Source organism: Anarhichas minor, unplaced genomic scaffold (assembly GCF_050575085.1).
Source record: "Anarhichas minor isolate MPS153535 unplaced genomic scaffold, ASM5057508v1 ptg000062l, whole genome shotgun sequence".
Classification (NCBI taxonomy): Eukaryota; Metazoa; Chordata; class Actinopteri; order Perciformes; family Anarhichadidae; genus Anarhichas; species Anarhichas minor.
Window position 1 is genome coordinate 3,025,778 of NW_027466508.1, and position 13,305 is coordinate 3,039,082.

Below are 13,305 nucleotides of genomic sequence, written 5' to 3' on the forward strand. Positions count from 1 at the left end.
GACGATACGCTTCCCTGCGCAGACTTATACTTCAGTCCAATCTAAACGGATTTCCATTACTGGGGCTATGACTCATTCCAGATGCTTACTCAATACTGTGTGGGCACTGTAGCAGACAGTTTCCTTCAGACAGAACAAAAGGACAACAAAGCCAAACATTCTTGGATGAGATAGTGTCCAGAGAGAGCTGTGCCTCGTACCTTTACACGTGTGGCAATCATCGCCGCAAGGAGGGTTGGTACTGGTATTGTGGGGACTGTAGAATGGGTGCTGTCTGGCAAAGAAGCATGCATACACATGAAAAACGCAGAGGAAAACAAGACAGATTTCCAACTATCTCCGCAAAGTAAGCAATACAGAACAGTTAATGGGAATTAGTTCAGTTGAAATGCATCTCTGACCAGCCTGCTTGGCTGAAACCACCACATTGTATCAACCTGTTTTGTTGGGCAGTGGGGTTGCTTGGGGCAGTGAGTGCATGTTATGTTCCTATACTGCTACGTATATCTCCTCAGCAGTGTCTGGACTCGGGCTAGACCTGCATTGGGCGATCAATAGGAAAAGCAATGATCTCAGTGAAATGGACCATCCATCTTGCTGTGATTCCCTTATGCAGCCCCTCGACTGAAGAGAACAGATAGAACTGAATTATTGTCTGAGCATTGATTTAAAACTGTCTAAAGAAGCAGCACTCTCTTCTTTCCTAGGAAGTCTTGTGGGATCTTAATGAAAATAGCTAATTTACCAAAGATAAGTAGCTACAAATACCTTTTGTGATGTGTCTGGAATTAGAGCTGGAACACATCTTTTAAATCATGAAATTTGCTCTGCAGGTCAAACGATTTGGTGAAAGGAAGGACTTCTGGATTTGTTAAAAATGCAACTGTTTTTTTTCAGCAGTGTTATGCTTAGTTTCTTTGTTTTTGTTGCTTGAGCTTCACCATTGTCTGCAGTCAATGAGCTCCACCATCCCCTGTGATGAGTGCATATACTAATATTTAGAATAGTAAGTAAAAAAAACTTCCTCTACTGTTGCAAGGATAATGTAAACTGTAGCATAGATGGCCATTTAAACCCAACTTTTATTATTTAGATTCTTTATTTGAAGAAAAATATCATCGACTTCTTTACTGGATCCAATATTACATTTTCATGACTTGTGCATGTGCAGAGTTGTGCAGGGCTCTGACTGATTAATGCAAAGTCTACTAAGTTCATTACTATTTCATTCTATTACGTTAAGCAGGATAATCTTTTGTTTGTTTTTTGTTGTAGATACCACAACAACAGTTATTATAATGCAGAGCCTTGCAGCGCTCTGCAGTACCTCTTAATTGGGTTTCTTGCAGTGTGAGGACCTCTGCAGGGCATAGAGCAATTTGCCACATTTCTTAAGGTAACGATCATCTAAAAATGATCCTCTTACATCTCTAGTGGGATTTTAAATCGTATCTTAACAAAAGATGATCACTTTATCATCTGCCGCTGGCAGACTGTGGGTGTTCCTGTCGTGCTCTGTAGGAACTCCCGGCCGAGTCTGAATCCGACTCTACTGGCTGCAGAGTAAAAAGCATGAGTAGAAGCTGTGCGGATGCGTGTATTCCATTTTCTATTTTTGGAGGGAGTCAGAGATCGCTAGCTACTTTTGTTAAGTGAATATATGTGTCAGACATGTGGAGCCAGCGATGATTATTTGTTGGACTTTCAAGTTCACAAAACCAACTAGCTCATGGTTTGTGTTTCTGCGCTACAACTCATCTCTATGGTGCTCACAAGCCTTTCATTTGAGGACCTATTAATAATATAACATGTATGTGGAGCATACATAGAGGTCACTGAAGTCAAAGCTGAGAGTCTCAGAGGTCAATTTAAATTTAAACTGGATTACAGTCAACGTATAAGGCTACTGTGAATCCGGGAACCCCAAAACTTGAGCGCATGCTAGCTAACGCAAAATTGGATCTGTAGCTTGCTTGCTAAAGTTTTTCCCCACTAGCTAGCATAGCTAATATAGCTCACCAAGGTTGGCTAATGTCAGTGTAAAATGGCACCAGTAACCAAACTTCTTGTCTTACATTAGCCAATATTAAAGTTTAGCTAATGTAAGATGGTGCTTGGAGCTCACTGATTAACCTTGTTAACATTGGCTAATCGCCCCCTTCCCAAAAACATTACCAGCTAACTGAAATGGTGAGAATAACTACTGTGAAATGGTAATGTTGGTAATGTTTATTACTGTATATACTGTGCAAGCAATTCTCATTTTACCCACTACTTTTCCTTTACTTATGGTTTTCGTTTCATTTAAGACCATTTGCAATTAATTCACATTTACACTGTTGAAGATTTTACCCGTAATGCTAAAATATAGGTTGCTCAGAAAGCTTTGATTGGCAGTGCTTTTAGTCTCTGCAGTTACTCAAGATTTATCCTTTCTGCCCCACCAATGTGTGTCCATGTCTGGACTAGTCTGTCTCCCTGTGACTGATGGTGGTCCCCCAAAGCACACAGCACATCTTCTGGACAATGATTTCCCTTGATGGCTCCATCAGGTGAAGATGCTGGAGGAAATGGGGAGGAGAAGCAGGAAGGAGGAGGGGAGGGAAGGGAAGAGAATGTGGATGTTTAAAGGAGGGACTGGGGAAGGAGGGGGTGGAAAACGGGGAGGTTTGAAGGAGGGATGAAGGGGGATGATGGACCTCCTGGGACTTGGCTAAAATGCTCCCCTCTTCCTAATCTCCTGCTCTATTTTGAGAAGCAGCAGGAGTGATGTGGAAGATGTAAGAAAGCTGGTGACAGATGATCAGACATGAGGGCACTCACAGGCCTGATGAATGAGATCTCTACGTTGGCTAAATGGCTACACCACCATTGAAGAGACAGGGGCCAGAAGAAAAGACAAAGGACTCTCCATTACTGGGGGACAATTGCATTAACAGAATGTGCTTTTTGCCATGAAGTAATATTTGAATTGCCATTTGCACTAAAGTATAGTGCATCATGTAAGAGTGTTAATCATTACAAAGCTATTGGAATAGGCTTGGGCGATTTTGACATTCCCCTAATGACGACATTGCTTTTAGAAAAAACACAATATAAAAATGATTGTCCAAAAAGCCGATGATTGAGGGTTGATTCATCACCGTGATAGGAGTTTTGGTCTGGCTGCTCTTTGTGGACAAAGTCTATGGCAGTCACCATTTACGCAGGCGCTTTCTGTTGGGTGGTGAGTTTTTAAGAGAGCGGAGGTTGGTGCAGTGTTTCCATGTTGTTGTGTTTTATTTTCATATATATACCTTTGTGTACATATTTAAATGTTTATGCTTACCTCTATTCTACTTTGTTGTCCTTGTTTTTTGTTTATTTGTCTATTTCTGTGTATGTACGTTGAGAGCAACGGAAAAAACGAAGTAAAATCCCTTGGATGCGTACGCATACATGGCCAATAAAGCTGATTCTGATCTTTAGTCGCGACTTGTTTATTGCACAGTTTACACTTTGTTCATGTTCAGTTTCTCCTTTTTCATTTGGTTTAAAACCAGAAAATCGCTAAATTGACGATCTGTTATTGTCTCAAAAGTCTAAATTTATTTTAAAAAGATTCTACTTCAATCCATATTTGTTGGTGTTTAGCCTTTCAAAAACTAAATTTCCTGTGTAGTCAAAAACTGTTCGTTCCTGTAACAACAGGGCAACCTAACAGCAATCTAACAGCACTGAACATAGCACAAAATTCATAAAAGCGTTATTGAATTGTTGTCTGTTACTGTGGACACGTGAGGACCATAATTGTGGCCAACCATAATACGTTGCACGGTAATCTCGTCACATTGACCAATAAGCCTAATATGGAAACAGTTTTATGTCATGTGTATATTAGTACACCAACAGAACGTCAAAACAGTTATTTTTTTACAATTAAAAGACCCAAATACCCACATTTTATATTAATTCACAATATGTATGTTTTATCCAACTCTTCTTTGACATAAATGAAGTTACAACAGAAAACAAATGGGTTTTTTTCCACACAGAGCTGAAATTCCTGTTGAGAATGGATCATTGTCTGCCTGTGTGAGAGCCAAAAGGTAAGAGCCTCAATAAGAGAGATAAGGCTGTAGAGCCTCAGCGGCGATAAGTATCTTATCTGCCTGTCGTCTGCCTCCTGAACTCTCTGGATACCTGTTGTATTACAGAATGTAAGACAGCCACTGGTTCCTGCAGACAAAGGGCTCTTCTGTTTTTGTTTCTCTGCACAGCATACATTTAGAAAAAACCCTTTGACAGTGTATCAATTAAGTCATTTCATGTAAACCATTTTTCTGAGGCAGAAAGTGGGTCATGCTAAAAGTGTATGCAGTGCCATTTATTATTGTGCTATTACATAACCGTCTTCATCTTTTTCTAGTGTTCTACAGTCTATGTTATCCTATTTTCAGAGAGCGGTGATGCACAACGCTGAGACAGAGATATACATTATGTTGTGTTTTCTGTTGCCAATTACACGGAGGATCTCCAGGCTGTTTCACTTGAGTGTGACATATGTTGGCATTACATTGCTTTTCCAACAATCCGGTAGAGGCATTTCATTTTCACATACATATAAATTATAGCCCCTAACTAGTCGCCCTTTGGAGGCTTCGGGCTAGATTGGAGATGGGGCTGATTTCACACAGCTAAGCCTCATCAATCTCCCAGTTCATTCGGTTCACAAAGGGGGTCCTCTTTCACGGGTGAGAGCAGTCGATAGACCACTGCTACCCGGATGAGAGCAATTCCATTAAGACGGCCTGCCACCTTGGGCCTCAAAAAAAAATGGGCTTATCAGAAGCCAACAGTGACGGTGGAGTGCTGCAGCCATCCATCGTCAACTGTGAGGGGAAGAAATGAACGCTGCTGACAATCTTTCCACCTTCTCTCCTTTCTTGTCTCGTCCTCAACAAGAGGGACGTCACAGCTGTCCTCATGCTGTTGCAGCTGCATGGGTGTTTTGGATGTGAATGAGACATGTATTTCAGATAGAATTGTTTGAATTATAGATTTATGAGAATATATGGCTGCATAAGCAGATACATGGACTTTCTATGGATTCATAGAAAGATAGCTATCCATGAGAGAAATGTGCACATTTTGTACATGTAAATTGTTTGAGAGTTTTTGGCATTTAAGCTATAGCTGCATGAGACCTCTTCGACTAAGCTAAGCTAAACATCTCAGAGTTGTAGCTTCATATTTAGCAGAAATGCATGCATGAGGGTGGTAATAAATAAATGTTATCATCTAACTCTGCTCATCTAACTCTAGAATATGTGAGTTTTTCAAAAAATGATTTCCTAGAAATGATAGATGACCCCGAACAATGTCGCCACACAATTATGTTCCACATGGAGCATAAATCATGACATGTCCTGTCAAATCTGATATTCATTAACAGCAACATTGTCATGCATTTCCATCAACCTAAGATCAAATTGACATGCCACACATTATAAATAAAAGAGAAATGTACATTCACATACACAGACAGACACTCCCGTACATGAATGTGATAAATAAACAATTACCTGGCAGTGTCATGTTTCAGGGTAAGACTTTATGTAAGGTATAGATATAGATTATCTGATGTGTTAATGTGTTATTTTCACAGCCTGACGTCTCACTGTCACCCTGGCATTCTTGACAGGCAACTTTGAGCAGACCTTTAGAGCGCAGCAGAGCAGCAGTCATGCACATGAGTAATGCACACAAGCTCATTTCATGTCATCAGGTCCCTGACATGACACTTTTCAAATCACTGCGGCTGCACGGCTAACATACCACTCATGATAGGGCAGTGATGTCAGATGAATGAGCTGCTAAACGATGTGTGTGTATGTGTGTGTGTCCAATATCGCAAAAACAGACAAATTCTTTTCTGTTTTATGAATAATCTGATAAGAGCTTAAATGCAAACGAGAAAATATAGGCACAGCATTTTTCTCTTTTGCTAATATCCCACAGAACACCTGCAGGTTTTTTGTTTTTTTATGGGAATCATGGGAAATGCGTTATTTTGCAGCAGCCATCAAAAGTTATGAAAAATGTTTTTATATAATAATAGCGGTATCTCCAGCTGTTTAAATATCACTTGGCACTGCAGGGAGTGTCCTTAAGAAAGTTCCATGCATCGTAATAGGGACGCTTCAGCAGATTTTTCCCGTGTTTTGCATTCCTTAATTTGCACCGTCATCGGAACTTAAGCCAAGCACCATTAGCTATTAGTCATTTCTTTGTTTTTCTTTGTGTGTTTCAGTGAATGTCAAGAGAAAAAGTGAGAACAACTAGGGTCGCTAATGCCAGCGAGCAGCTCTTGACAGCAGGAAACAGCAGATTGAAAAAGGTAATGAGGGAAATAAGTTGCATGCATACTTAAAACTTGCTATCATGCTGCCAACATTGATCACACAAGAGGCAATACTTTCAATCTATGCTACAACTCTGGAACTCAGTCCAACTGTCTAGCATATGCCCCCAACTCCTCCACCTGCTTCAAATAGCGCCCTGCAGTGATTGATGTGCACACGACCCATCCCGTCGAAGGGAGTAAAGACAGGATGTTTGATGGATGGGGTCTAAATCCTTCGGATATTTAACACATCCTGTAGTTAATGACCTGTTCCCAGAGATTTGTATAATTAGTTGAGTGCTGTCGGGGATTTAGCAGCGATAAGCAATTCATCTATTAGGTTAAGATTTGTTCGTCCACAGGTGGTTAGAGACCCAACTACAGGAGCCCATGTGTGGACATGAAACTGTCACAGCTAATCACTCTGTCATACCTTTTGTATGTGTAGGTTCAGGTTTTGGGTGAATGTTTGGCCTAAAATCAAACCGGAGGGGCACTTGAGCCTGGCCAGAGGGACAGTGGCTTAAATGTTCCTTAATGGATTTGTTGGTTGAGGTTTGTAAACGCAACATTCAAAGACCGTTGTTAGGTTCACGGTGATTCAATTCAGGTAGAGTTTGTGAGTATGGGTGAAACAAAACAATACTGAAGAGTTACATGCAATTTATTTCCATTGAATGGGAGATTCATCGTAGATTGGGAAGCTAAAAGCCTGTGACATGTCCTCCTTCTGTGACCATGGTCTCTCCATTAGTCACAGAAAGGGGAGGAAAGAAGGAGTCGCTCTAATTATCCACCACTCCCTGCAAGTTATGTTAATGGTCGCTTCCGGCTTAAGTAGGCTATCTATATGCAAAGTCTTCTCTGATGAATTTCTTCATTATTAGTTGTTAATGTATTACTGTATAGGCATGATGAAGAGAGAAGGCTGTTGGTTCTACACCGTATTGGCTTGTGAAAGCGTGAGGCACTGAGAGTTGGCTTGACAGTTTACACAGAAGAAGAGTGAACTGGAAGGCTGCTTTGGACTCTGATGCACATGTGATGCAGTATTTTGGGGTGTATAATTATGATGTGTAATTAAACTCTATCTACCAGTAATTACAGGAATTTACCACATTATTATGTTGTCATTACTGGATAATTCTATCATGTTGTGATTCAAACTGCATTATTGTAATTTTAACTTTACATTACCTGTAGCATAAGCACATCTTATCAGTAATACAGATAAATTAATACAATATTGTAACACAGCTACAGACCTGAAAGGGTAATATTTTGTGATATATTCTGTTGAAAATGTAACGAATATTCACAATATTTACGGTAAAATAAATCAATACAAATCGGGATGATATGAAGAAACTGTCAAAGAGTGATGTGAAAATAAGGAAATAAGGGATTTCTGTGCAATTGTATTTTATCAGGATAATTTAACTCCTCGTGGCTCACTGTTTTGCAGATTGATTTGCCAGTTTCCATCCAAGCTGAGAGATTACATATTGGCTGTATTATTCTCACAAACAAATGGAATTAAAAATGTCAGATCAAAAGAAAAAAAGACTTACTGATATTTCTTTAACAAGTGAGTGATCACTTAAATTATTATTTTTAGATGTCTAGAAAATTGTGAATGGCTATTTACCGCTAATTAGTTTAAGAGACTTTTGTTAAAGAATGTCCTTTTGCAAAAATGATATCAAATTTGTACAGAAGGCCTATATCATTCAGGGTTTTCATTCCCGTGTTTAAACTGATGATAGCCTTATATTCCCTCTTTCTTGAACCCGGCAGCTGCATGTCTCATTTGGAAAACAGCTCTCAGATACAAATCCTGTAAACTTCTTTAATACAAGACAATTACTAACTTAATTTTCAAAGTCTGTCAGCATCTCTCAGAAACCTCAGTCCTTTGACTCAACAGAAGCAATTCACATCTTTAATGTAGACACAGCATCGGTCCTCCACTACTCCCCAACACTTATCATGTCTTTCACCTGGAGGTTGCCCTCTGAGGTCTGCCCATTTCCACTGAAACAGGAGCTGGATTGTGGTGAGCCGAGCACCACTAAGCCTCTGCTCTCAGGAACACTGACCTCAATCAAAGGGAGAACTTGATCCACTGGCCATGCACTCATGTAGCCCACTGGAGCTGGGTAGACCATCAGTAGATGGACGTGTGGCTCACTGTGTATATGTGTGTGTTTCTGAGTGACTGTGAAAGCAACACAAACGCGTGAAAAACAAGAATACAAAACCTGTATTAAGTGATGACGGTGTTAATAGCCACTGTAGTATTGAAACCTTTTATTTTCAAAAGGTAATTTTGCCTGCTGTGCATTGGTGAAATTCACTTTTGAAACGGTTTCATGTGCCTGAAGGTCGCTGAATACATTCAGCGCATGAAGCGCCGTGTCATCCAAGCATTCAAGTGAAATCATGAAGACCGCTGACACTGGAGTTATCGTAAAAAGGTTTTTCCACTACAGCAACGAGATGCAGGAAGGTGCCGATTGGTGACACACTTATCTTGTTCGAGGTTTCGATTACAGTCGTAATGTTCCCCCTCTCCATTAAGTGTATTTGATTTCCCGCTGAGGGGGTAGCTGGCAGGGCAGAGATATGACAGCAGCGCCAAGGCCAAAGGGGCAGCTCTTGCAAGCATCACTTCCACTGATGTGCTTGGAAGCGAACAGAAACTGGCAATGCTTATACAATTAGAGCTGAGACTTTGTCAGACCTCATTTTTGAGAGAGGTTTGAGCCGCAGCCCTCAGAGTATTATTAATTCACTGCCCTGGCCCACTCTGTGGAGATATAGAAGGATTATGCAGCAGTGAATGACATGCTTAGGGGACCTTGGAAGTGCCTTTGCTATGATTACAAGAATGAATTTTCCCATCATGAGGGAATTATCTTAAAAGTTGAGGTGTGGTTATTAGTGTAACCATGACGAGGAAGGTCACCTAGCATTAGTTAAGTAGTCATTTTAACCTCCTGTATACGTTTACACATTACAGTATATAAAATAAAAGATTAATAAGTACATGCATTGTTGTTAATGTTCAGCTGGCTAACAGATTGCTGATTGAAATTGGATGAAGGCTCTTTGATGGTTACTTTTGACTTACTGTATAATCATAAAGAAGTTACGAGTGTCAGTCATTTTAAGAACATTACTGTGCTCCATCACAATATATGTCAAATTTAAAATATCTGCACTCCTTCACTTAAAGGTTCCCTTTGAGTTTAAGTGCTATGGAGCAGTGCATTTATGAGTGGCTCTCTGTTTTGTCTACCTTACCCACAGAGAATGGACCATCGTTTTCTGGGAGGGTTGTCTCAAATTTGAAGAGTTCATCGAGTTTGCAACACAACAAAATGTGGAAAAATGAATAGGGTGTCAATGCTTTACTTAAAAAAAAGGTCTATTTTTTCTCCCACATCAATAAGAACCTATACTCTTGGCTGTCAGTTAGAAATGTCAAGACCAATGTGGTCTGAGTCTCAAAAACACTGTAGGAAATATCCTGTCATTCTCCTTTTGTAAAGGAAGCTTGCGACTCATTTATGATTGATCCTTACTACCTCATGCAACAAGTTTGTTTCTGAGTTGATGAACATTGCATGGAAAGGGGGAAGGGGGAAATGGATTTTTTTGTCAGATGGGATTAAATAGCGCCAGACCCTCCAATTAGCTATATTTCACATGTCAGTTTACATCAGTGAGGCCGAAGGACTGTGTGGTAACACTGATGGAGGAAAAGGGAAAGAGACAGAAAGAGGGAAAGAGCAAAAGGAGGTTGAGAAAGAGAAAATGAGAGGATGAGAAGGGTGGAGAAAGAGAAAGGTGGAGAGACAGATGAGTGAGCTGAAAGAGACACAAGATAAATATAGAGAGGGCAAGGCAGGAAGAGAGAGGACAAGTGATAGATAGGGATATAAGAATAGGAGCAGAAATTGACAAAGAGAAGACAGTGAGAAATTGATAGGTATAAATGAAGAATTGATTGATGACAAATGTCTTTTTCAAGTAGCCTGTATTGCTGTGTTTGGTTTGTCATTTAGGAACTGTAGCTGCGAGCTGGGAACTGTAGAAAAACAGTTGCTGCTTGTCAGCTTGGTAAGATGATGCCTTGAGGGGGAATAATGATTCATACCTACTCAATAAGATGCACTTCCTTTGTTAAGGGTGCACAAAAGTATGAAGTATCTGTATATTTACTATATAGTTGTTGATTCAGAATTCAGGGACAACTTATTAGTAGGATAGGTTTACATTTTATCAAGTTTGTTTGCCTATATGACATACAGTACGCTATGTAAAATAAGCTATTTTGCAAAATAAATGTTCCTCTTCTTACTGTCCGTAAAGAAATTCCATTCTAATGCGACAAATTATAATAACAATTAAGGGACGAAATCCACAGTCCTCATTCTGTGTAAATTAGCGTTTTAAAAGTTCAGAAGCATCCAGAGTCACTGAAGTCAAGTGAATATCCTCATCCTCGTAATCGAGAGTAGGTTTAATATCGATCTCGTGTCTCAGTATGAACCTAACTGCAACTGTGGCTCAGCAACAAAACACAAATGGGGAATTTCATACTAAACAGGCAATCATTTTGGAAGATAGCATCTAACTGTAACGCACCTTTTTTAATCTAACTTTAGAATGCATTTTTATTTTAGCTAACTTTAAAATGCATTTCTTACAGTATAGGAGGGGGTCTCTTCACGACCAGCGTGTAGAGAGGAAATTACTACAACCGCCAATATCTCTTTCTACTTACATATGACATGTGAGTATTGTATTATAATGCAAGAGACTTTGTGGAGCTGCATGAAACATAGCGACTGAACACTGTTCCATCAGCACAGAGCAAACAGATGGTAGATGATGACTGGAGTGGCTCATTAATAATTGTGTATATATCGAGGAAGGGACAATCAAAGTCTCTCAGTACATCACTCTCACACACACACACACACACATAGCTGTCATCATTTTCAGGTTGTGGAACACATCCAGATAATATCCAGTTAAACTGAAAGCCAACAGTTTGAACATTAGCCATGCATCCATTTGATATGAATCACAGATTAGATGATAGGAAGAGGAGACCAGCACTTTGAACAGGTGTGCGTGGGCCTGAGTGGTGCGCAGAGCGTGGAGGCTGCAGAGTGAACGAAGTGTCCGACTTTTTCTCTGGGAGCTTTGAAGAGGCGGATTTGGGCCAGACCAGTGGACTTCAACAGGTGTGCTTTGGCTTACTGGCATGGATTTGAATGTTTTACAACAGTAGCAGTAGTCTAGGAAATGAGAGACAGGCTGCTGCGGGGAATCTTTTAACCCGAGCAGTATATGTGGGTCCCTGTTTTCTTTTTTGTGTCATGCACACGCATGAGGACGCACATGCCATTTCACCCGTTATTCTGTTCAGCAGTTGGTGTGGTGCTACAACGTGCTGAGAAGGCAATGAAGAAGAATGCAAGCAAGCAAACACAAATGCAAACAGTGCTTCATATTTTTCCACGGTCATGTACTGCCCAGCAAACATGGCATTTGTGTCCTATTCGTGCCAAATTGCCCCCATGTGTGTCCATTTTTGATCGCAGTGGTGAGCTTAAAGTAGGGCCCATATGAGGAATCATCCTCAGGCCCAACATTGGTCCCTTACTGTGAAAATACAGGTAATAAATGGACCAAGGAGGTACACGAGTTGGGCATGTCACCTGTAGGCCCCAAAATAGGTATTCTCCCTGTGTCCAACTTCTTGAGTCCATGACTGAACCCACTTTGGCCAGTTTGCCATAAGACCACTGGGCTGATGAACCCCATTTGGTCTTCCATTGGGACTCGTAGCCCAGGTGCAGCCCACAGAAGGTTTTGTGAGGTCCTTGAAACCCGAAAACCTCTGCTGCAATAACTTCACCAATACACAGTAGACAATCTGAAAATAACCGTCTTCAGTCACAAGATTTTAGAGAGACAAAGATTTCACCCCACAAAGGCGATAGTTGTCCTCATCTCTGTAGATGGGATATAGCTCGTCAACGATTCCCAGAAAATTGTGTTTCTCATTAACCTATATAAAACATGAGAGAAGTAATTACACAGTTCTTAAAGAGGGAAAGGTGACAGCGTCCTCCACAGTTTCTTATCTTGCCAACTGATTCATGGCTTTTAATGGGCTTTTAAGACAGATTAAAAACCCGGTGGCCCCACTGTTAAAGCAGCCTACAATTTCAGAGAATCACATTTATAAGATTGCCTATAAAACCAGAGAACCTCTAAGGAATACAAATGGCTTTGATGAATTGACATCAAATTGGCATATCCTGCAACATTCCTTTATTGGAAAAGGGTGATCTCTATCTGAAATGCATCACTGCCTAGGAAATAAATCATGTCTTCTTGTTTATTTTATTTAGCGCTTATAGGTGTATTTGTAATTTCCTAACTTTGCCAGTCTCATCTCTTAAAACAACATCAATTATTTGCTTGTCACTTTGTTTAAAATTAAATTGTTGAACAGGCATAATATACTCATTCATTTCAAAAACGTTTTTTTTTTTCAAGACAACAGTGGCCTCTTATTTTGGAAGATGGCTTAAGATAGTGGAAGGGAGCTGCTATTCAAATTTCGTACCTCCAATGGAAATTCATTTTCTCAACAGGGGAGTATTTCACCGGCGTAAATGCAATTGCAGGCTATGATATGATTTGAAAGCTATCTCAACAATATCCTCATTGGAGCGGAAAAACAGATTGAAGTCAAAATGGAGATCTGTATGGGGGCAGGGAGAACTAAGTGTACCCCACTCTGAGGGAACAGGAGGAAAGTGTTCTCTGCCTGAACTCTGCCTCAGCTCGTATCTTTCACAGCACCCAGCTTTCCAGTGGTCAGACGGGTGCAA